Consider the following 26470-nt stretch of genomic DNA (forward strand, 5'->3'; position numbering starts at 1 on the left):
ATTGTGCTGCTAAGGGCCTGATGACATAGATTTCATTGCTGAGTGATATTGCTTTGTAAGTAAATACCACAACTTCTTTATCCATTTTTCACTTTCTGTGATGTTGAACTTGTACTGTAAACGAGGTTCTTGTAAACAGAGGCGTCCCAAACTTTGGGGTGGCTGTGTCTTTTTGATTTTAATTTCCCTAATCTATAGGACCATAAGTGAAAGTGCCCTACGCTCTGTTGCTTTGTTTTTTAGATGTTTCAGGAAACACCATACACTTCTCCCGAGTGTCTGTTGGCAATATACATCCCGCCCATCAGCATAACAAGGCTCCCAGTTCTCCATGGCCTGTCCTGCCTTTCTGGATTTTACACTTTTTTCAGATGTCCCTTTTGACCGGGGGGAAGTGAGACTTCATTGTAGTGCAGATTTCCTTTGCAAGCTTGCTTGGTTGGCCAAAAAGGGCGTATGCGTTTTTTCCTGAATATATTCAGGAAAAAACGCATACGCCCTTTTTGGCCAAGTGCATCATTGTGGACGTTCTGCCTCTTTTCCTATGCTTTCAATGCAATTCCAGTCTACCTCCTGAAATCGGTTTCCTGCAATTCTGCCCCGCTTTCAAGTCCTCTTGGCAGCCTTACTTCAGTATATTTTTGGACGATAGCTGTCATTTATAAGTCTGCAGGTTTGTGAATTACAGTGCCCCTGAGCTCCTTTCTTCAACTCGCTTTCTTGTGACCTGGCCGCAACACCGCAGGATGGCTTCAGGCCCTAATCTGGTTCCGGCACGGCACGCTGAGCCTTTGGTTATTTCCTCTTCCTGGTGGGAAATGAGAGTTAAATTTGCCCGTCCAGACACCTCCAGCTAGTCTCTCATTGGTTCTCCCTATTCCTGTTCATCTTCCGCAGAAATTGCAAACTGGGCCAAACAGGAGGTTGAAGGCACTGACACTCCAAGTGGGCAGAGTGTTAGTAAAGCGTATGGAATGTTACACCCGAGTACCAGGGGAGGAAAACTGAGACATATTTGAACACGTCTCCCGTTCACACGGTTGATCATACTCTAGGTTCCACATGCATGTTTTAGCTGAAGGAAGAATACCTTAAACCTGGAGAGTTGAGACCCGTTGAATGGGTACCATGCAATATGACTTCAAAGGGTCTTCATTTGCTCACCGAACCTCTCCAATCCTATCACTGCTGCGTTTATGCCCCTGTACACACGCTTGATTCTCTTTTGGAGACATAGCAATCCATAGGTTTTAAGATACTTACTAGTCAGGTACATTCTTAGGCGTTTAATATGGGGTGTTGAGTCCATTTCGTTGAGCAAGGAGTAGCTCTTGTCTATTCCATATTTGGCTTAAGGAACTTTATCTGTGCTCATTTCAATCGCTGGTTTTATGCAGCACGCCAAATCACCTTTCCCCTTAAGGAAGCATAAGTTGGTTTTCTAAATTTGAGACCCTGTTCTGTTTTGGAATTCAGTTCCTGTGTAGCCAATTTACATTCCGTGTATTACTGATATCTTATGATGTTTCTTTTTCTGTGTGACTTATTTCAGTTAGAATCATCATACCTGAATCCACTCATTGTGCTGCTAAGGGCCTGATGACATAGATTTCATTGCTGAGTGATACTGCATTGTACGTAAGTACCACAAGTTCTGTATCCATTTTTCACTTTCTGTGATATTGAACTTGTACGGTAAATGAGGTTCTTGTAAACAGAGGCGTCCCAAACTTTGGGGTGGCTGTGTCTTTTTGATTTTAATTTCCCTAAGCTATAGGACCATAAGTGGAAGTGCCCTAGGCTCTGTTGCTTTGTTTTTTAGATGTTTCAGGAAACACCATACACTTCTCCCGAGTGTCTGTTGGCAATTTACATCCCGCCCATCAGCATAACAAGGCTCCCAGTTCTCCATGGCCTGTCCTGCCTTTCTGGATTTTACACTTTTTTCAGATGGCCCTTTTGACCGGGGGGAAGTGAGACTTCATTGTAGTACAGATTTCCTTTGCAAGCTTGCTTGGTTGGCCAAAAAGGGCGTATGCATCTTTTCCTGAATGTATTCAGGAAAAGACGCATACGCCCTTTTTGGCCAAGTGCATCATGGTGGACGTTCTGCCTCTTTTCCTATGCTTTCAATGCAATTCCAGTCTACCTCCTGAAATCGGTTTCCTGCAATTCTGCCCCGCTTTCAAGTCCTCTTGGCAGCCTTACTTCAGTATATTTTTGGACGATAGCTGTCATTTATAACTCTGCAGGTTTGTGAATTACAGTGCCCCTGAGCTCCTTTCTTCAACTCGCTTTCTTTTGAGCTGGCCGCAACACCGCAGGATGGCTTCAGGCCCTAATCTGGTTCCGGCACGGCACGCTGAGCCTTTGGTTATTTCCTCTTCCTGGTGGGAAATGAGAGTTCAATTTGCCCGTCCAGACACCTCCAGCTAGTCTCTCATTGGTTCTCCCTATTCCTGTTCATCTTCCGCAGAAATTGCAAACTGGGCCAAACAGGAGGTTAAAGGCGCTGACTCTCCAAGTGGGGAGAGTGTTAGTAAAGCGTCTGGAATGTTGCACCCGAGTACCAGGGGAGGAAAACTGAGACATATTTGAACACGTCTCCCGTTCACATGGTTGATCATACTCTGGGTTCCACATGCATGTTTTAGCTGAAGGAAGAATACCTTAAACCTGGAGAGTTGAGACCCGTGGAATGGGTAACATGCAATATGACTTCAAAGGGTCTTCATTTGCTCACCGAACCTCTCCAATCCTATCACTGCTGCTTTTATGCCCCTGTACGCACGCTTGATTCTCTTTTGGAGACATAGCAATCCATAGGTTTTAAGATACTTACTAGTCAGGTACATTCTTAGGCGTTTAATATGGGGTGTTGAGTCCATTTCGTTGAGCAAGGAGTAGCTCTTGTCTATTCCATATTTGGCTTAAGGAACTTTATCTGTGCTCATTTCAATCGCTGGTTTTATGCAGCACCCCAAATCACCTTTCCCCTTAAGCAAGCATAAGTTGGTTTTCTAAATTTGAGACCCTGTTCTGTTTTGGAATTCAGTTCCTGTGTAGCCAAGTTTACATTCCGTGTATTACTGATATCTTATGATGTTTCTTTTTCTGTGTGACTTATTTCAGTTAGAATCATCATACCTGAATCCACTCATTGTGCTGCTAAGGGCCTGATGACATAGATTTCATTGCTGAGTGATATTGCTTTGTAAGTAAATACCACAACTTATTTATCCATTTTTCACTTTCTGCGATGTTGAACTTGTACTGTAAACGAGGTTCTTGTAAACAGAGGCGTCCCAAACTTTGGGGTGTCTGTGTCTTTTTGATTTTAATTTCCCTTATCTTTAGGACCATAAGTGGAAGTGCCCTAGGCTCTGTTGCTTTGTTTTTTAGATGTTTCAGGAAACACCATACACTTCTCCCGAGTGTCTGTTGGCAATTTACATCCCGCCCATCAGCATAACAAGGCTCCCAGTTCTCCATGGCCTGTCCTGCCTTTCTGGATTTTACACTTTTTTCAGATGGCCCTTTTGACCGGGGGGAAGTGAGACTTCATTGTAGTGCAGATTTCCTTTGCAAGCTTGCTTGGTTGGCCAAAAAGGGCGTATGCGTTTTTTCCTGAATATATTCAGGAAAAAACGCATACGCCCTTTTTGGCCAAGTGCATCATTGTGGACGTTCTGCCTCTTTTCCTATGCTTTCAATGCAATTCCAGTCTACCTCCTGAAATCGGTTTCCTGCAATTCTGCCCCGCTTTCAAGTCCTCTTGGCAGCCTTACTTCAGTATATTTTTGGACGATAGCTGTCATTTATAACTCTGCAGGTTTGTGAATTACAGTGCCCCTGAGCTCCTTTCTTCAACTCGCTTTCTTGTGACCTGGCCGCAACACCGCAGGATGGCTTCAGGCCCTAATCCGGTTCCGGCACGGCACGCTGAGCCTTTGGTTATTTCCTCTTCCTGATGGGAAATGAGAGTTAAATTTGCCCGTCCAGACACCTCCAGCTAGTCTCTCATTGGTTCTCGCTATTCCTGTTCATCTTCCGCAGAAATTGCAAACTGGGCCAAACAGGAGGTTAAAGGCGCTGACTCTCCAAGTGGGGAGAGTGTTAGTAAAGCGTATGGAATGTTACACCCGAGTACCAGGGGAGGAAAACTGAGACATATTTGAACACGTCTCCCGTTCACACGGTTGATCATACTCTGGGTTCCACATGCATGTTTTAGCTGAAGGAAGAATACCTTAAACCTGGAGAGTTGAGACCCGTGTAATGGGTACCATGCAATATGACTTCAAAGGGTCTTCATTTGCTCACCGAACCTCTCCAATCCTATCACTGCTGCGTTTATGCCCCTGTACACACGCTTGATTCTCTTTTGGAGACATAGCAATCCATAGGTTTTAAGATACTTACTAGACAGGTACATTCTTAGGCGTTTAATATGGGGTGTTGAGTCCATTTCGTTGAGCAAGGAGTAGCTCTTGTCTATTCCATATTTGGCTTAAGGAACTTTATCTGTGCTCATTTCAATCTCTGGTTTTATGCAGCACCCCAAATCACCTTTCCCCTTAAGCAAGCATAAGTTGGTTTTCTAAATTTGAGACCCTGTTCTGTTTTGGAATTCAGTTCCTGTGTAGCCAAGTTTACATTCTGTGTATTAGTGATATCTTATGATGTTTCTTTTTCTGTGTGACTTATTTCAGTTAGAATCATCATACCTGAATCCACTCATTGTGCTGCTAAGGGCCTGATGACATAGATTTCATTGCTGAGTGATATTGCTTTGTAAGTAAATACCACAAATTCTTTATCCATTTTTCACTTTCTGCGATGTTGAACTTGTACTGTAAACGAGGTTCTTGTAAACAGAGGCGTCCCAAACTTTGGGGTGGCTGTGTCTTTTTGATTTTAATTTCCCTAATCTATAGGACCATAAGTGAAAGTGCCCTACGCTCTGTTGCTTTGTTTTTTAGATGTTTCAGGAAACACCATACACTTCTCCCAAGTGGCTGTTGGCAATTTACATCACGCCCATCAGCATAACAAGGCTCCCAGTTCTCCATGGCCTGTCCTGCCTTTCTGGATTTTACACTTTCTTCAGATGGCCCTTTTGACCGGGGGGAAGTGAGTCTTCATTGTAGTGCAGATTTCTTTGCAAGCTTGCTTGGTTGGCCAAAAAGGGCGTATGCGTTTTTTCCTGAATATATTCAGGAAAAAACGCATACGCCCTTTTTGGCCAAGTGCATCATTGTGGACGTTCTGCCTCTTTTCCTATGCTTTCAATGCAATTCCAGTCTACCTCCTGAAATCGGTTTCCTGCAATTCTGCCCCGCTTTCAAGTCCTCTTGGCAGCCTTACTTCAGTATATTTTTGGACGATAGCTGTCATTTATAACTCTGCAGGTTTGTGAATTACAGTGCCCCTGAGCTCCTTTCTTCAACTCGCTTTCTTTTGAGCTGGCCGCAACACCGCAAGATGGCTTCAGGCCCTAATGTGGTTCCGGCACGGCACGCTGAGCCTTTGGTTATTTCCTCTTCCTGGTGGGAAATGAGAGTTAAATTTGCCCGTCTAGACACCTCCAGCTAGTCTCTCATTGGTTCTCCCTATTCCTGTTCATCTTCCGCAGAAATTGCAAACTGGGCCAAACAGGAGGTTAAAGGCGCTGACTCTCCAAGTGGGGAGAGTGTTAGTAAAGCGTCTGGAATGTTGCACCCGAGTACCAGGGGAGTAAAACTGAGACATATTTGAACACGTCTCCCATTCACACGGTTGATCATACTCTGGGATCCACATGCATGTTTTAGCTGAAGGAAGAATACCTTAAACCTGGAGAGTTGAGACCCGTGTAATGGGTACCATGCAATATGACTTCAAAGGGTCTTCATTTGCTCACCGAACCTCTCCAATCCTATCACTGCTGCGTTTATGCCCCTGTACACACGCTTGATTCTCTTTTGGAGACATAGCAATCCATAGGTTTTAAGATACTTACTAGTCAGGTACATTCTTAGGCGTTTAATATTTGGTGTTGAGTCCATTTCGTTGAGCAAGGAGTAGCTCTTGTCTATTCCATATTTGGCTTAAGGAACTTTATCTGTGCTCATTTCAATCTCTGCTTTTATGCACCACCCCAACTCACCTTTCCCCTTAAGCAAGCATAAGTTGGTTTTCTAAATTTGAGACCCTGTTCTGTTTTGGAATTCAGTTCCTGTGTAGCCAAGTTTACATTCCGTGTATTAGTGATATCTTATGATGTTTCTTTTTCTGTGTGACTTATTTCAGTTAGAATCATCGTACCTGAATCCACTCATTATGCTGCTACGGGCCTGATGACATAGATTTCATTGCTGAGTGATACTGCATTGTACGTAAGTACCACAAGTTCTTTATCCATTTTTCACTTTATGTGATATTGAACTTGTACGGTAAACGAGGTTCTTGTAAACAGAGGCGTCCCAAACTTTGGGGTGGCTGTGTCTTTTTGATTTTAATTTCCCTAAGCTATAGGACCATAAGTGGAAGTGCCCTAGGCTCTGTTGCTTTGTTTTTTAGATGTTTCAGGAAACACCATACACTTCTCCCGAGTGTCTGTTGGCAATTTACATCCCGCCCATCAGCATAACAAGGCTCCCAGTTCTCCATGGCCTGTCCTGCCTTTCTGGATTTTACACTTTTTTCAGATGGCCCTTTTGACCGGGGGGAAGTGAGACTTCATTGTAGTGCAGATTTCCTTTGCAAGCTTGCTTGGTTGGCCAAAAAGGGCGTATGCGTTTTTTCCTAAATATATTCAGGATAAAACGCATATGCCCTTTTTGGCCAAGTGCATCATTGTGGACGTTCTGCCTCCTTTCCTATGCTTTCAATGCAATTCCAGTCTACCTCCTGAAATCGGTTTCCTGCAATTCTGCCCCGCTTTCAAGTCCTCTTGGCAGCCTTACTTCAGTATATTTTTGGACGATAGCTGTCATTTATAACTCTGCAGGTTTGGGAATTACAGTGCCCCTGAGCTCCTTTCTTCAACTCGCTTTCTTGTGACTTGGCCGCAACACTGCAGTATGGCTTCAGGCCCTAATCTGGTTCCGGCACGGTAAGCTGAGCCTTTGGTTAATTCCTCTTCCTGGTGGGAAATGAGAGTTAAATTTGCCCGTCCAGACACCTCCAGCTAGTCTCTCATTGGTTCTCGCTATTCCTGTTCATCTTCCGCAGAAATTGCAAACTGGGCCAAACAGGAGGTTAAAGGGACTGACTCTCCAAGTCGGGAGAGTGTTAGTAAAGCATCTGGAATGTTGCACCCGAGTACCAGGGTATGAAAACTGAGACATATTTGAACACGTCTCCCGATCACATGGTTGATCATACTCTAGGTTCCACATGCATGTTTTAGCTGAAGGAAGAATACCTTAAACCTGGGTACTTGAAACCCGTGGAATGGGTACCATGCAATATGACTCCAAAGGGTCTTCATTTGCTCACCGAACCTCTCCAATCCTATCACTGCTGCGTTTATGTCCCTGTACACATGCTTGATTCTCTTTCGGAGACATAGCAATCCATAGGTTTTAAGATACTTACTAGTCAGGTACATTCTTAGGCGTTTAATATGGGGTGTTGAGTCCATTTCGTTGAGCAAGGAGTAGCTCTTGTCTATTCCATATTTGGCTTAAGGAACTTTATCTGTGCTCATTTCAATCTCTGGTTTTATGCAGCACCCCAACTCACCTTTCCCCTTAAGCAAGCATAAGTTGGTTTTCTAAATTTGAGACCCTGTTCTGTTTTGTAATTCAGTTCCTGTGTAGCCCAGTTTACATTCCGTGTATTAGTGATATCTTATGATGTTTCTTTTTCTGTGTGACTTATTTCAGTTAGAATCATCATACCTGAATCCACTCATTATGCTGCTACGGGCCTGATGACATAGATTTCATTGCTGAGTGATACTGCATTGTACGTAAGTACCACAAGTTCTTTATCCATTTTTCACTTTCTGTGATATTGAACTTGTACGGTAAACGAGGTTCTTGTAAACAGAGGCGTCCCAAACTTTGGGGTGGCTGTGTCTTTTTGATTTTAATTTCCCTAAGCTATAGGACCATAAGTGGAAGTGCCCTAGGCTCTGTTGCTTTGTTTTTTAGATGTTTCAGGAAACACCATACACTTCTCCCGAGTGTCTGTTGGCAATATACATCCCGCCCATCAGCATAACAAGGCTCCCAGTTCTCCATGGCCTGTCCTGCCTTTCTGGATTTTACACTTTTTTCAGATGTCCCTTTTGACCGGGGGGAAGTGAGACTTCATTGTAGTGCAGATTTCCTTTGCAAGCTTGCTTGGTTGGCCAAAAAGGGCGTATGCGTTTTTTCCTGAATATATTCAGGAAAAAACGCATACGCCCTTTTTGGCCAAGTGCATCATTGTGGACGTTCTGCCTCTTTTCCTATGCTTTCAATGCAATTCCAGTCTACCTCCTGAAATCGGTTTCCTGCAATTCTGCCCCGCTTTCAAGTCCTCTTGGCAGCCTTACTTCAGTATATTTTTGGACGATAGCTGTCATTTATAACTCTGCAGGTTTGTGAATTACAGTGCCCCTCAGCTCCTTTCTTCAACTCGCTTTCTTGTGACCTGGCCGCAACACCGCAGGATGGCTTCAGGCCCTAATCTGGTTCCGGCACGGCACGCTGAGCCTTTGGTTATTTCCTCTTCCTGGTGGGAAATGAGAGTTAAATTTGCCCGTCCAGACACCTCCAGCTAGTCTCTCATTGGTTCTCCCTATTCCTGTTCATCTTCCGCAGAAATTGCAAACTGGGCCAAACAGGAGGTTGAAGGCACTGACTCTCCAAGTGGGGAGAGTGATAGTAAAGCATCTGGAATGTTACACCCGAGTACCAGGGGAGGAAAACTGAGACATATTTGAACAAGTCTCCCGATCACATGGTTGATCATACTCTGGGTTCCACATGCATGTTTTAGCTGAAGGAAGAATACCTTAAACCTGGAGAGTTGAGACCCGTGGAATGGGTACCATGCAATATGTCTTCAAAGGGTCTTCATTTGCTCACCGAACCTCTCCAATCCTATCACTGCTGCGTTTATGCCCCTGTACACATGCTTGATTCTCTTTTGGAGACATAGCAATCCATAGGTTTTAAGATACTTACTAGTCAGGTACATCCTTAGGCGTTTAATATGGGGTGTTGAGTCCATTTCGTTGAGCAAGGAGTAGCTCTTGTCTATTCCATATTTGGCTTAAGGAACTTTATCTGTGCTCATTTCAATCTCTGGTTTTATGCAGCACCTCAACTCAAAATTCCCCTTAAGCAAGCATAAGTTGGTTTTCTCAATTTGAGACCCTGTTCTGTTCTGTAATTCAGTTCTTCTGTAGCCAAGTTTACATCCCGTGTGTTAGTGATATCTTATGATGTTTCTTTTTCTGTGTGACTTATTTCAGTTAGAATCGTCGTCCCTGAATCCACTCATTATGCTGCTACGGGCCTGATGACATAGATTTCATTGCTGAGTGATACAACATTGTACGTAAGTACCACAATTTCTTTATCCATTTTTCACTTTCTGCGATATTGAACTTGTACCGTAAACGAGGTTCTTGTAAACAGAGGCGTCCCAAACTTTGGGGTGGCTGTGTCTCTTTGATTTTAATTTCCCTAAGCTATAGGACCATAAGTGGAAGTGCCCTAGGCTCTGTTGCTTTGGTTTTTAGATGTTTCAGGAAACAACATACACTACTCCTAAGTGGCTGTTGGCAATTTACATCACGCCCAACAGCATAACAAGGCTCCCAGTTCTCCATGGCCTGTCCTGCCTTTCTGGATTTTACACTTTCTTCAGATGGCCCTTTTGACTGGGGGGAAGTGAGTCTTCATTGTAGTGCAGATGTCTTTGCAAGCTTGCTTGGTTGGCCAAAAAGGGCGTATGCGTTTTTTCCTGAATATATTCAGGAAAAAACGCATACGCCCTTTTTGGCCAAGTGCATCATTGTGGACGTTCTGCCTCTTTTCCTATGCTTTCAATGCAATTCCAGTCTACCTCCTGAAATCGGTTTCCTGCAATTCTGCCCCGCTTTCAAGTCCTCTTGGCAGCCTTACTTCAGTATATTTTTGGACGATAGCTGTCATTTATAACTCTGCAGGTTTGTGAATTACAGTGCCCCTGAGCTCCTTTCTTCAACTCGCTTTCTTGTGACCTGGCCGCAACACCGCAGGATGGCTTCAGGCCCTAATCTAGTTCCGGCACGGCACGCTGAGCCTTTGGTTATTTCCTCTTCCTGGTGGGAAATGAGAGTTAAATTTGCCCGTCCAGACACCTCTAGCTATTCTCTCATTGGTTCTCGCTATTCCTGTTCATCTTCCGCAGAAATTGCAAAGTGGGCCAAACAGGAGGTTGAAGGCGCTGACTCTCCAAGTGGGGAGAGTGTTAGTAAAGCATCTGGAATGTTGCACCCGAGTACCAGGGGAGGAAAACTGAGACATATTTGAACACGTCTCCCGTTCACACGGTTGATCATACTCTGGGTTCCACATGCATGTTTTAGCTGAAGGAAGAATTCCTTAAACCTGGAGAGTTGAGACCCGTGTAATGGGTACCATGCAATATGACTTCAAAGGGTCTTCATTTGCTCACCGAACCTCTCCAATCCTATCACTGCTGCGTTTATGCCCCTGTACACACGCTTGATTCTCTTTTGGAGACATAGCAATCCATAGGTTTTAAGATACTTACTAGTCATGTGCATTCTTAGGTGTTTAATATGGGGTGTTTAGTCCATTTCGTTGAGCAAGGTGTAGCTCTTGTCTATTCCATATTTGGCTTAAGGAACTTTATCTGTGCTCATTTCAATGTCTGGTTTTATGCAGCACCCCAACTCACCTTTCCCCTTAAGCAAGCATAAGTTGGTTTTCTAAATTTGAGACCCTGTTCTGTTTTGGAATTCAGTTCCTGTGTAGCCAAGTTTACATTCCGTGTATTAGTGATATCTTATGATGTTTCTTTTTCTGTGTGACTTATTTCAGTTAGAATCATCATACGTGAATCCACTCATTATGCTTCTACGGGCCTGATGACATAGATTTCATTGCTGAGTGATACTGCATTGTACGTAAGTACCACAAGTTCTTTATCCATTTTTCACTTTCTGTGATATTGAACTTGTACGGTAAACGAGTTTCTTGTAAACAGAGGCGTCCCATACTTTGGGGTGGCTGTGTCTTTTTGATTTTAATTTCCCTAAGCTATAGGACCATAAGTGGAAGTGCCCTAGGCTCTGTTGCTTTGTTTTTTAGATGTTTCAGGAAACACCATACACTTCTCCTGAGTGGCTGTTGGCAATTTACATCCCGCCCATCAGCATAACAAGGCTCCCAGTTCTCCATGGCCTGTCCTGCCTTTCTGGATTTTACACTTTTTTCAGATGGCCCTTTTGACCGGGGGGAAGTGAGACTTCATTGTAGTGCAGATTTCCTTTGCAAGTTTGCTTGGTTGGCCAAAAAGTGCGTATGCGTTTTTTCCTGAATATATTCAGGAAAAAACGCATACGCCCTTTTTGGCCAAGTGCATCATTGTGGACGTTCTGCCTCTTTTCCTATGCTTTCAATGCAATTCCAGTTTACCTCCTGAAATCGGTTTCCTGCAATTCTGCCCCGCTTTCAAGTCCTCTTGGCAGCCTTACTTCAGTATATTTTTGGACGATAGCTGTCATTTATAACTCTGCAGGTTTGTGAATTACAGTGCCCCTGTGCTCCTTTCTTCAACTCGCTTTCTTTTGAGCTGGCCGCAACACCGCAGGATGGCTTCAGGCCCTAATCTGGTTCCGGCACGGCACGCTGAGCCTTTGGTTAATTCCTCTTCCTGGTGGGAAATGAGAGTAAAATTTGCCCGTCCAGAAACCTCCAGTTGGTCTCTCATTGGTTCTCGCTATTCCTGTTCATCTTCAGCAGAAATTTCAAACTGGGCCAAACAGGAGGTTAAAGGGACTGACTCTCCAAGTCGGGAGAGTGTTAGTAAAGCGTCTGGAATGTTGCACCCAAGTACCAGGGTACGAAAACTGAGACATATTTGAACACGTCTCCCGATCACATGGTTGATCATACTCTAGGTTCCACATGCATGTTTTAGCTGAAGGAAGAATACCTTAAAACTGGAGAGTTGAGACCCGTGGAAGGGGTACCATGCAATAGGACTTCAAAGGGTCTTCATTTGCTCACCGAACCTCTCCAATCCTATCACTGCTGCGTTTATGCCCCTGTACACATGCTTGATTCTCTTTCAGAGACATAGCAATCCATAGGTTTTAAGATACTTACTAGTCAAGTACATTCTTAGGCGTTTAATATGCGGTGTTGAGTCCATTTCGTTGAGCAAGGAGTAGCTCTTGTCTATTCCATATTTGGCTTAAGGAACTTTATCTGTGCTCATTTCAATCTCTGGTTTTATGCAGCACCCCAACTCACCTTTACTCTTAAGCAAGCATAAGTTGGTTTTCTAAAGTTGAGACCCTGTTCTGTTCTGTAATTCAGTTCCTGTGTAGCCAAGTTTACATTCCATGTATTACTGATATCTTATGATGTTTCTTTTTCTGTGTGACTTATTTCAGTTAGAATCATCATACCTGAATCCACTCATTGTGCTGCTAAGGGCCTGATGACATAGATTTCATTGCTGAGTGATATTGCTTTGTAAGTAAATACCACAACTTCTTTATCCATTTTTCACTTTCTGCGATGTTGAACTTGTACTGTAAACGAGGTTCTTGTAAACAGAGGCGTCCCAAACTTTGGGGTGGCTGTGTCTTTTTGATTTTAATTTCCCTAAGCTATAGGACCATAAGTGGAAGTGCCCTAGGCTCTGTTGCTTTGTTTTTTAGATGTTTCAGGAAACACCATACACTTCTCCCGAGTGTCTGTTGGCAATTTACATCCCGCCCATCAGCATTACAAGGCTCCCAGTTCTCCATGGCCTGTCCTGCCTTTCTGGATTTTACACTTTTTTCAGATGGCCCTTTTGACCGGGGGGAAGTGAGACTTCATTGTAGTGCAGATTTCCTTTGCAAGCTTGCTTGGTTGGCCAAAAAGGGCGTATGCGTTTTTTCCTGAATATATTCAGGAAAAAACGCATACGCCCTTTTTGGCCAAGTGCATCATGGTGGACGTTCTGCCTCTTTTCCTATGCTTTCAATGCAATTCCAGTCTACCTCCTGAAATCGGTTTCCTGCAATTCTGCCCCGCTTTCAAGTCCTCTTGGCAGCCTTACTTCAGTATATTTTTGGACGATAGCTGTCATTTATAACTCTGCAGGTTTGTGAATTACAGTGCCCCTGAGCTCCTTTCTTCAACTCGCTTTCTTTTGAGCTGGCCGCAACACCGCAGGATGGCTTCAGGCCCTAATCTGTTTCCGGCACGGCACGCTGAGCCTTTGGTTAATTCCTCTTCCTGGTGGGAAATGAGAGTAAAATTTGCCCGTCCAGAAACCTCCAGTTGGTCTCTCATTGGTTCTCGCTATTCCTGTTCATCTTCAGCAGAAATTTCAAACTGGGCCAAACAGGAGGTTAAAGGGACTGACTCTCCAAGTCGGGAGAGTGTTAGTAAAGCGTCTGGAATGTTGCACCCAAGTACCAGGGTACGAAAACTGAGACATATTTGAACACGTCTCCCGTTCACACGGTTGATCATACTCTGGGTTCCACATGCATGTTTTAGCTGAAGGAAGAATACCTTAAACCTGGAGAGTTGAGACCCGTGGAATGGGTACCATGCAATATGACTTCAAAGGGTCTTCATTTGCTCACCGAACCTCTCCAATCCTATCACTGCTGCATTTATGCCCCTGTACACACGCTTGATTCTCTTTTGGAGACATAGCAATCCATAGGTTTTAAGATACTTACTAGTCAGGTACATTCTTAGGCGTTTAATATGGGGTGTTGAGTCCATTTCGTTGAGCAAGGAGTAGCTCTTGTCTATTCCATATTTGGCTTAAGGAACTTTATCTGTGCTCATTTCAATCTCTGGTTTTATGCAGCACCCCAACTCACCTTTCCCCTTAAGCAAGCATAAGTTGGTTTTCTAAATTTGAGACCCTGTTCTGTTTTGGAATTCAGTTCCTGTGTAGCTAAGTTTACATTCCGTGTATTAGTGATATCTGATGATGTTTCTTTTTCTGTGTGACTTATTTCAGTTAGAATCATCGTACCTGAATCCACTCATTATGCTGCTACGGGCCTGATGACATAGATTTCATTGCTGAGTGATACTGCATTGTACGTAAGTACCACAAGTTTTTTATCCATTTTTCACTTTCTGTGATATTGAACTTGTACGGTAAACGAGGTTCTTGTAAACAGAGGCGTCCCAAACTTTGGGGTGGCTGTGTCTTTTTGATTTTAATTTCCCTAAGCTATAGGACCATAAGTGGAAGTGCCCTAGGCTCTGTTGCTTTGTTTTTTAGATGTTTCAGGAAACACCATACACTTCTCCCAAGTGTCTGTTGGCAATTTACATCCCGCCCATCAGCATAACAAGGCTCCCAGTTCTCCATGGCCTGTCCTGCCTTTCTGGATTTTACACTTTTTTCAGATGGCCCTTTTGACCGGGGGGAAGTGAGACTTCATTGTAGTGCAGATTTCCTTTGCAAGCTTGCTTTGTTGGCCAAAAAGGGCGTATGCGTTTTTTCCTGAATATATTCAGGAAAAAACGCATACGTCCTTTTTGGCCAAGTGCATCATTGTGGACGTTCTGCCTCGTTTCCTATGCTTTCAATGCAATTCCAGTCTACCTCCTGAAATCGGTTTCCTGCAATTCTGCCCCACTTTCAAGTCCTCTTGGCAGCCTTACTTCAGTATATTTTTGGACGATAGCTGTCATTTATAACTCTGCAGGTTTGTGAATTACAGTGCCCCTGAGCTCCTTTCTTCAACTCGCTTTCTTTTGAGCTGGCCACAACACCGAGGATGGCTTCAGGCCCTAATCTGGTTCCGGCACGGCACGCTGAATCTTTCGTTATTTCCTCTTCCTGGTGGGAAATGAGAGTTAAATTTGCCCGTCCAGACACCTCCAGCTAGTCTCTCATTGGTTCTCCCTATTCCTGTTCATCTTCCGCAGAAATTGCAAACTGGGCCAAACAGGAGGTTAAAGGCACTGACTCTCCAAGTGGGGAGAGTGTTAGTAAAGCGTCTGGAATGTTGCACCCGAGTACCAGGGGAGGAAAACTGAGACATATTTGAACACGTCTCCCATTCACACGGTTGATCATACTCTGGGTTCCACATGCATGTTTTAGCTGAAGGAAGAATACCTTAAACCTGGATAGTTGAGACCCGTGGAATGGGTACCATGAAATATGACTTCAAAGGGTCTTCATTTGCTCACCGAACCTCTCCAATCCTATCACTGCTGCGTTTATGCCCCTGTACACATGCTTGATTCTCTTTTGGAGACATAGCAATCCATAGGTTTTAAGATACTTACTAGTCAGGTACATTCTTAGGCGTTTAATATGGGGTGTTGAGTCCATTTCGTTGAGCAAGGAGTAGCTCTTGTCTATTCCATATTTGGCTTAAGGAACTTTATCTGTGCTCATTTCAATCTCTGGTTTTATGCAGCACCCCAACTCACCTTTACCCTTAAGCAAGCATAAGTTGGTTTTCTAAATTTGAGACCCTGTTCTGTTCTGTAATTCAGTTCCTGTGTAGCCAAGTTTACATTCCGTGTATTACTGATATCTTATGATGTTTCTTTTTCTGTGTGACTTATTTCAGTTAGAATCATCATACCTGAATCCACTCATTGTGCTGCTAAGGGCCTGATGACATAGATTTCATTGCTGAGTGATATTGCTTTGTAAGTAAATACCACAACTTCATTATCCATTTTTCACTTTCTGCGATGTTGAACTTGTACTGTAAACGAGGTTCTTGTAAACAGAGGTGTCCCAAACTTTGGGGTGGCTGTGTCTTTTTGATTTTAATTTCCCTAAGCTATAGGACCATAAGTGGAAGTGCCCTAGGCTCTGATGCTTTGTTTTTTAGATGTTTCAGGAAACACCATACACTTCTCCCGAGTGTCTGTTGGCAATTTACATCCCGCCGATCAGCATAACAAGGCTCCCAGTTCTCCATGGCCTGTCCTGCCTTTCTGGATTTTACACTTTTTTCAGATGGCCCTTTTGACAAGGGGGAAGTGAGACTTCATTGTAGTGCAGATTTCCTTTGCAAGCTTGCTTGGTTGGCCAAAAAGTGCGTATGCGTTTTTTCCTGAATATATTCAGGAAAAAACGCATACGCCCTTTTTGGCCAAGTGCATCATTGTGGACGTTCTGCCTCTTTTCCTATGCTTTCAATGCAATTCCAGTCTACCTCCTGAAATCGGTTTCCTGCAATTCTGCCCCGCTTTCAAGTCCTCTTGGCAGCCTTACTTCAGTATATTTTTGGACGATAGCTGTCATTTATAACACTGCAGGTTTGTGAATTACAGTGCCCCTGAGCTCCTTTCTTCAACTCGCTTTCTTGTGACCTGGCCGCAACACCGCAGGATGGCTTCAGGCCCTAATCTGCTTCCGGCACGGCACTCTGAGCCTTTGGTTATTTCCTCTTCCTGGTGGGAAATGAGAGTTAAATTTGCCCATCCAGACACCTGCAGCTAGTCTCTCATTGGTTCTCCCTATTCCTGTTCATCTTCCGCAGAAATTGCAAACTGGGCCAAACAGGAGGTTAAAGGTGCTGACTCTCCAAGTGGGGAGAGTGTTAGTAAAGCATCTGGAATATTGCACCCGAGTACCAGGGGAAGAAAACTGAGACATATTTGAACACGTCTCCCGTTCACATGGTTGATCATACTCTAGGTTCCACATGCATGTTTTAGCTGAAGGAAGAATACCTTAAACCTGGGTAGTTGAAACCCGTGGAATGGGTACCATGCAATATGACTTCAAAGGGTCTTCATTTGCTCACCGAACCTCTCCAATCCTATCACTGCTGCATTTATGCCCCTGTACACATGCTTGATTCTCTTTTGGAGACATAGCAATCCATAGGTTTTAAGATACTTACTAGTCAGGTACATTCTTAGGCGTTTAATATGCGGTGTTGAGTCCATTTCGTTGAGCAAGGAGTAGCTCTTGTCTATTCCATATTTGGCTTAAGGAACTTTATCTGTGCTCATTTCAATCTCTGGTTTTATGCAGCACCCCAACTCACCTTTCCCCTTAAGCAAGCATAAGTTGGTTTTCTAAATTTGAGACCCTGTTCTGTTCTGTAATTCAGTTCCTGTGTAGCCAAGTTTACATTCCGTGTATTACTGATATCTTATGATGTTTCTTTTTCTGTGTGACTTATTTCAGTTAGAATCATCATACCTGAATCCACTCATTGTGCTGCTAAGGGCCTGATGACATAGATTTCATTGCTGAGTGATATTGCTTTGTAAGTAAACACCACAACTTCTTTATCCATTTTTCACTTTCTGTGATGTTGAACTTGTACTGTAAACGAGGTTCTTGTAAACAGAGGCGTCCCAAATTTTGGGGTGGTTGTGTCTTTTTGATTTTAATTTCCCTAAGCTATAGGACCATAAGTGGAAGTGCCCTAGGCTCTGTTGCTTTGTTTTTTAGATGTTTCAGGAAACACCATACACTTCTCCCAAGTGTCTGTTGGCAATTTACATCCCGCCCATCAGCATAACAAGGCTCACAGTTCTTCATGGCCTGTCCTGCCTTTCTGGATTTTACACTTTTTTCAGATGGCCCTTTTGACCGGGGGGAAGTGAGACTTCATTGTAGTCCAGATTTCCTTTGCAAGCTTGCTTGGTTGGCCAAAAAGGGCGTATGCGTTTTTTCCTGAATATATTCAGGAAAAAAAGCATACGCCCTTTTTGGCCAAGTGCATCATTGTGGACGTTCTGCCTCTTTTCCTATGCTTTCAATGCAATTCCAGTCTACCTCCTGAAATCGGTTTCCTGCAATTCTGCCCCGCTTTCAAGTCCTCTTGGCAGCCTTACTTCAGTATATTTTTGGACGATAGCTGTCATTTATAACTCTGCAGGTTTGTGGATTACAGTGCCCCTGAGCTCCTTTCTTCAACTCGCTTTCTTGTGACCTGGCCGCAACACCGCAGGATGGATTCAGGCCCTAATCTGGTTCCGGCACGGCACGCTGAGCCTTTGGTTAATTCCTCTTCCTCGTGGGAAATGAGAGTTAAATTTGCCCGTCCAGACACCTCCAGCTAGTCTCTCATTGGTTCTCCCTATTCCTGTTCATCTTCCGCAGAAATTGCAAACTGGGCCAAACAGGAGTTTAAAGGCGCTGACTCTCCAAGTGGGGAGAGTGTTAGTAAAGCGTCTGGAATGTTGCACCCGAGTACCAGGGGAGGAAAACTGAGACATATTTGAACACGTCTCCCGTTCACACGGTTGATCATACTCTGGGTTCCACATGCATGTTTTAGCTGAAGGAAGAATACCTTAAACCTGGAGAGTTGAGACCCGTGGAATGGGTACCATGCAATATGACTTCAAAGGGTCTTCATTTGCTCACCGAACCTCTCCAATCCTATCACTGCTGCGTTTATGCCTCTGTACACACGCTTGATTCTCTTTTGGAGACATAGCAATCCATAGGTTTTAAGATACTTACTAGTCAGGTACATTCTTAGGCGTTTAATATGGGGTGTTGAGTCCATTTCGTTGAGCAAGGAGTAGCTCTTGTCTATTCCATATTTGGCTTAAGGAACTTTATCTGTGCTCATTTCAATGTCTGGTTTTATGCAACACCCCAACTCACCTTTCCCCTTAAGCAAGCATAAGTTGGTTTTCTAAATTTGAGACCCTGTTCTGTTTTGGAATTCAGTTCCTGTGTAGCCAAGTTTACATTCCGTGTATTACTGATATCTTATGATGTTTCTTTTTCTGTGTGACTTATTTCAGTTAGAATCATCGTACCTGAATCCACTCATTATGCTGCTACGGGCCTGATGACATAGATTTCATTGCTGAGTGATACTGCATTGTACGTAAGTACCACAAGTTCTTTATCCATTTTTCACTTTCTGTGATATTGAACTTGTACGGTAAACGAGGTTCTTGTAAACAGAGGCGTCCCAAACTTTGGGGTGCTGTGTCTTTTTGATTTTAATTTCCCTAAGCTATAGGACCATAAGTGGAAGTGCCCTAGGCTCTGTTGCTTTGTTTTTTAGATGTTTCAGGAAACACCATACACTTCTCCCGAGTGTCTGTTGGCAATTTACATCCCGCCCATCAGCATAACAAGGCTCCCAGTTCTCCATGGCCTGTCCTGCCTTTCTGGATTTTACACTTTTTTCAGATGGCCCTTTTGACCGGGGGGAAGTGAGACTTCATTGTAGTGCAGATTTCCTTTGCAAGCTTGCTTGGTTGGCCAAAAAGGGCGTATGCGTTTTTTCCTGAATATATTCAGGAAAAAACGCATACGCCCTTTTTGGCCAAGTGTATCATTGTGGACGTTCTGCCTCTTTTCCTATGCTTTCAATGCAATTCCAGTCTACCTCCTGAAATCGGTTTCCTGCAATTCTGCCCCGCTTTCAAGTCCTCTTGGCAGCCTTACTTCAGTATATTTTTGGACGATAGCTGTCATTTATAACTCTGCAGGTTTGTGAATTACAGTGCCCCTGAGCTCCTTTCTTCAACTCGCTTTCTTGTGACCTGGCCGCAACACCGCAGGATGGCTTCAGGCCCTAATCCGGTTCCGGCACGGCACGCTGAGCCTTAGGTTATTTCCTCTTCCTGATGGGAAATGAGAGTTAAATTTGCCCGTCCAGACACCTCCAGCTAGTCTCTCATTGGTTCTCCCTATTCCTGTTCATCTTCCGCAGAAATTGCAAACTGGGCCAAACAGGAGGTTAAAGGCGCTGACTCTCCAAGTGGGGAGAGTGTTAGTAAAGCGTCTGGAATGTTGCACCCGAGTACCAGGGGACAAAAACTGAGACATATTTGAACACGTCTCCCGTTCACACGGTTGATCATACTCTGGGTTCCACATGCATGTTTTAGCTGAAGGAAGAATACCTTAAACCTGGAGAGTTGAGACCCGTGTAATGGGTACCATGCAATATGACTTCAAAGGGTCTCCATTTGCTCACCGAACCTCTCCAATCCTATCACTGCTGCGTTTATGCCCCTGTACACATGCTTGATTCTCTTTCGGAGACATAGCAATCCATAGGTTTTAAGATACTTACTAGTCAGGTACATTCTTAGGCGTTTAATATGCGGTGTTGAGTCCATTTCGTTGAGCAAGGAGTAGCTCTTGTCTATTCCATATTTGGCTTAAGGAACTTTATCTGTGCTCATTTCAATCTCTGGTTTTATGCAGCACCCCAACTCACCTTTACCCTTAAGCAAGCATAAGTTGCTTTTCTAAATTTGAGACGCTGTTCTGTTCTGTAATTCAGTTCCTGTGTAGCCAAGTTTACATTCCGTGTATTAGTGATATCTTATGATGTTTCTTTTTCTGTGTGACTTATTTCAGTTAGAATCATCATACCTGAATCCACTCATTATGCTGCTAAGGGCCTGATGACATAGATTTCATTGCTGAGTGATATTGCTTTGTAAGTAAATACCACAACTTCTTTATCCATTTTTCACTTTCTGTGATGTTGAACTTGTACTGTAAACGAGGTTCTTGTAAACAGAGGTGTCCCAAACTTTGGGGTGGCTGTGTCTTTTTGATTTTAATTTCCCTAATCTATAGGACCATAAGTGAAAGTGCCCTACGCTCTGTTGCTTTGTTTTTTAGATGTTTCAGGAAACACCATACACTTCTCCCGAGTGTCTGTTGGCAATTTACATCCCGCCCATCAGCATAACAAGGCTCCCAGTTCTCCATGGCCTGTCCTGCCTTTCTGGATTTTACACTTTTTTCAGATGGCCCTTTTGACCGGGGGAAGTGAGACTTCATTGTAGTGCAGATTTCCTTTGCAAGCTTGCTTGGTTGGCCAAAAAGGGCGTATGCGTTTTTTCCTGAATATATTCAGGAAAAAACGCATACGCCCTTTTTGGCCAAGTGCATCATTGTGGACGTTCTGCCTCTTTTCCTATGCTTTCAATGCAATTCCTGTCTACCTCCTGAAATCGGTTTCCTGCAATTCTGCCCCGCTTTCAAGTCCTCTTGGCAGCCTTACTTCAGTATATTTTTGGACAATAGCTGTCATTTATAAGTCTGCAGGTTTGTGAATTACAGTGTCCCTGAGCTCCTTTCTTCAACTCGCTTTCTTGTGACCTGGCCGCAACACCGCAGGATGGCTTCAGGCCCTAATCTGGTTCCGGCACGGCACGCTGAGCCTTTGGTTATTTCCTCTTCCTGGTGGGAAATGAGAGTTCAATTTGCCCGTCCAGACACCTCCAGCTAGTCTCTCATTGGTTCTCGCTATTCCTGTTCATCTTCCGCAGAAATGGCAAACTGGGCCAAACAGGAGGTTAAAGGCGCTGACTCTCCAAGTGGGGAGAGTGTTAGTAAAGCATCTGGAATGTTGCACCCGAGTACCAGAGGAGGAAAACTGAGACATATTTGAACACGTCTCCCGTTCACACGGTTGATCATACTCTGGGTTCCACATGCATGTTTTAGCTGAAGGAAGAATACCTTAAACCTGGAGAGTTGAGACCCGTGGAATGGGTACCATGCAATATGACTTCAAAGGGTCTTCATTTGCTCACCGAACCTCTCCAATCCTATCACTGCTGCGTTTATGCCTCTGTACACACGCTTGATTCTCTTTTGGAGACATAGCAATCCATAGGTTTTAAGATACTTACTAGTCAGGTACATTCTTAGGCGTTTAATATGGGGTGTTGAGTCCATTTCGTTGAGCAAGGAGTAGCTCTTGTCTATTCCATATTTGGCTTAAGGAACTTTATCTGTGCTCATTTCAATGTCTGGTTTTATGCAACACCCCAACTCACCTTTCCCCTTAAGCAAGCATAAGTTGGTTTTCTAAATTTGAGACCCTGTTCTGTTTTGGAATTCAGTTCCTGTGTAGCCAAGTTTACATTCCGTGTATTACTGATATCTTATGATGTTTCTATTTCTGTGTGACTTATTTCAGTTAGAATCATCGTACCTGAATCCACTCATTATGCTGCTACGGGCCTGATGACATAGATTTCATTGCTGAGTGATACTGCATTGTACGTAAGTACCACAAGTTCTTTATCCATTTTTCACTTTCTGTGATATTGAACTTCTACGGTAAACGAGGTTCTTGTAAACAGAGGCGTCCCAAAATTTGGGGTGCTGTGTCTTTTTGATTTTAATTTCCCTAAGCTATAGGACCATAAGTGGAAGTGCCCTAGGCTCTGTTGCTTTGTTTTTTCGATGTTTCAGGAAACACCATACACTTCTCCCGAGTGTCTGTTGGCAATTTACATCCCGCCCATCAGCATAACAAGGCTCCCAGTTCTCCATGGCCTGTCCTGCCTTTCTGGATTTTACACTTTTTTCAGATGGCCCTTTTGACCGGGGGGAAGTGAGACTTCATTGTAGTGCAGATTTCCTTTGCAAGCTTGCTTGGTTGGCCAAAAAGGGCGTATGCGTTTTTTCCTGAATATATTCAGGAAAAAGCGCATACGCCCTTTTTGGCCTAGTGCATCATGGTGGACGTTCTGCCTCTTTTCCTATGCTTTCAATGCAATTCCAGTCTACCTCCTGAAATCGGTTTCCTGCAATTCTGCCCCACTTTCAAGTCCTCTTGGCAGCCTTACTTCAGTATATTTTTGGACGATAGCTGTCATTTATAACTCTGCAGGTTTGTGAATTACAGTGCCCCTGAGCTCCTTTCTTCAACTCGCTTTCTTGTGACATGGCCGCAACACCGCAGGATGGCTTCAGGCCCTAATCTGGTTCCGGCACGGCACGCTAAGCCTTTGGTTATTTCCTCTTCCTTGTGGGAAATGAGAGTTAAATTTGCCCGTCCAGAGACCTCCAGCTAGTCTCTCATTGGTTCTCCCTATTCCTGTTCATCTTCCGCAGAAATTGCAAACTGGGCCAAACAGGAGGTTAAAGGCGCTGACTCTCCAAGTGGGGAGAGTGTTAGTAAAGCGTCTGGAATGTTGCACCCGAGTACCAGGGTACGAAAACTGAGACATGTTTGAACACGTCTCCCGTTCACACGGTTGATCATACTCTGGGTTCCCCATGCATGTTTTAGCTGAAGGAAGAATACCTTAAACCTGGGTAGTTGAAACCCGTGGAATGGGTACCATGCAATATGACTTCAAAGGGTCTTCATTTGCTCACCGAACCTCTCCAATCCTATCACTGCTGCGTTTATGCCCCTGTACACACGCTTGATTCTCTTTTGGAGACATAGCAATCCATAGGTTTTAAGATACTTACTAGTCAGGTACATTCTTAGGCGTTTAATATGGGGTGTTGAGTCCATTTCGTTGAGCAAGGAGTAGCTCTTGCCTATTCCATATTTGGCTTAAGGAACTTTATCTGTGCTCATTTTAATCTCTGGTTTTATGCAGCACCCCAACTCACCTTTCCCCTTAAGCAAGCATAAGTTGGTTTTCTAAATTTGAGACCCTGTTCTGTTTTGGAATTCAGTTCCTGTGTAGCCAAGTTTACATTCCGTGTATTAGTGATATCTTATGATGTTTCTTTTTCTGTGTGACTTATTTCAGTTAGAAACATCATACCTGAATCCACTCATTGTGCTGCTAAGGGCCTGATGACATAGATTTCATTGCTGAGTGATATTGCTTTGTAAGTAAATACCACAACTTCTTTATCCATTTTTCACTTTCTGTGATGTTGAACTTGTACTGTAAACGAGGTTCTTGTAAACAGAGGCGTCCCAAACTTTGGGGTGGCTGTGTCTTTTTGATTTTAATTTCCCTAATCTATAGGACCATAAGTGAAAGTGCCCTACGCTCTGTTGCTTTGTTTTTTAGATGTTTCAGGAAACACCATACACTTCTCCCGAGTGTCTGTTGGCAATTTACATCCCGCCCATCAGCATAACAAGGCTCCCAGTTCTCCATGGCCTGTCCTGCCTTTCTGGATTTTACACTTTTTTCAGATGGCCCTTTTGACCGGGGGGAAGTGAGACTTCATTGTAGTGCAGATTTCCTTTGCAAGCTTGCTTGGTTGGCCAAAAAGGGCGTATGCGTTTTTTCCTGAATATATTCAGGAAAAAACGCATACGCCCTTTTTGGCCAAGTGCATCATTGTGGACGTTCTGCCTCTTTTCCTATGCTTTCAATGCAATTCCAGTCTACCTCCTGAAATCGGTTTCCTGCAATTCTGCCCCGCTTTCAAGTCCTCTTGGCAGCCTTACTTCAGTATATTTTTGGACGATAGCTGTCATTTATAAGTCTGCAGGTTTGTGAATTACAGTGCCCCTGAGCTCCTTTCTTCAACTCGCTTTCTTGTGACCTGGCCGCAACACCGCAGGATGGCTTCAGGCCCTAATCTGGTTCCGGCACGGCACGCTGAGCCTTTGGTTATTTCCTCTTCCTGGTGGGAAATGAGAGTTAAATTTGCCCGTCCAGACACCTCCAGCTAGTCTCTCATTGGTTCTCCCTATTCCTGTTCATCTTCCGCAGAAATTGCAAACTGGGCCAAACAGGAGGTTGAAGGCACTGACACTCCAAGTGGGCAGAGTGTTAGTAAAGCGTATGGAATGTTACACCCGAGTACCAGGGGAGGAAAACTGAGACATATTTGAACACGTCTCCCGTTCACACGGTTGATCATACTCTAGGTTCCACATGCATGTTTTAGCTGAAGGAAGAATACCTTAAACCTGGAGAGTTGAGACCCGTGGAATGGGTACCATGCAATATGACTTCAAAGGGTCTTCATTTGCTCACCGAACCTCTCCAATCCTATCACTGCTGCGTTTATGCCCCTGTACACACGCTTGATTCTCTTTTGGAGACATAGCAATCCATAGGTTTTAAGATACTTACTAGTCAGGTACATTCTTAGGCGTTTAATATGGGGTGTTGAGTCCATTTCGTTGAGCAAGGAGTAGCTCTTGTCTATTCCATATTTGGCTTAAGGAACTTTATCTGTGCTCATTTCAATCGCTGGTTTTATGCAGCACGCCAAATCACCTTTCCCCTTAAGGAAGCATAAGTTGGTTTTCTAAATTTGAGACCCTGTTCTGTTTTGGAATTCAGTTCCTGTGTAGCCAATTTACATTCCGTGTATTACTGATATCTTATGATGTTTCTTTTTCTGTGTGACTTATTTCAGTTAGAATCATCATACCTGAATCCACTCATTGTGCTGCTAAGGGCCTGATGACATAGATTTCATTGCTGAGTGATACTGCATTGTACGTAAGTACCACAAGTTCTGTATCCATTTTTCACTTTCTGTGATATTGAACTTGTACGGTAAATGAGGTTCTTGTAAACAGAGGCGTCCCAAACTTTGGGGTGGCTGTGTCTTTTTGATTTTAATTTCCCTAAGCTATAGGACCATAAGTGGAAGTGCCCTAGGCTCTGTTGCTTTGTTTTTTAGATGTTTCAGGAAACACCATACACTTCTCCCGAGTGTCTGTTGGCAATTTACATCCCGCCCATCAGCATAACAAGGCTCCCAGTTCTCCATGGCCTGTCCTGCCTTTCTGGATTTTACACTTTTTTCAGATGGCCCTTTTGACCGGGGGGAAGTGAGACTTCATTGTAGTACAGATTTCCTTTGCAAGCTTGCTTGGTTGGCCAAAAAGGGCGTATGCATCTTTTCCTGAATGTATTCAGGAAAAGACGCATACGCCCTTTTTGGCCAAGTGCATCATGGTGGACGTTCTGCCTCTTTTCCTATGCTTTCAATGCAATTCCAGTCTACCTCCTGAAATCGGTTTCCTGCAATTCTGCCCCGCTTTCAAGTCCTCTTGGCAGCCTTACTTCAGTATATTTTTGGACGATAGCTGTCATTTATAACTCTGCAGGTTTGTGAATTACAGTGCCCCTGAGCTCCTTTCTTCAACTCGCTTTCTTTTGAGCTGGCCGCAACACCGCAGGATGGCTTCAGGCCCTAATCTGGTTCCGGCACGGCACGCTGAGCCTTTGGTTATTTCCTCTTCCTGGTGGGAAATGAGAGTTCAATTTGCCCGTCCAGACACCTCCAGCTAGTCTCTCATTGGTTCTCCCTATTCCTGTTCATCTTCCGCAGAAATTGCAAACTGGGCCAAACAGGAGGTTAAAGGCGCTGACTCTCCAAGTGGGGAGAGTGTTAGTAAAGCGTCTGGAATGTTGCACCCGAGTACCAGGGGAGGAAAACTGAGACATATTTGAACACGTCTCCCGTTCACATGGTTGATCATACTCTGGGTTCCACATGCATGTTTTAGCTGAAGGAAGAATACCTTAAACCTGGAGAGTTGAGACCCGTGGAATGGGTAACATGCAATATGACTTCAAAGGGTCTTCATTTGCTCACCGAACCTCTCCAATCCTATCACTGCTGCTTTTAT

The sequence above is a fragment of the Pseudorca crassidens genome, unplaced genomic scaffold (genome assembly GCF_039906515.1).
Source record: "Pseudorca crassidens isolate mPseCra1 unplaced genomic scaffold, mPseCra1.hap1 Scaffold_50, whole genome shotgun sequence".
Classification (NCBI taxonomy): domain Eukaryota; kingdom Metazoa; phylum Chordata; class Mammalia; order Artiodactyla; family Delphinidae; genus Pseudorca; species Pseudorca crassidens.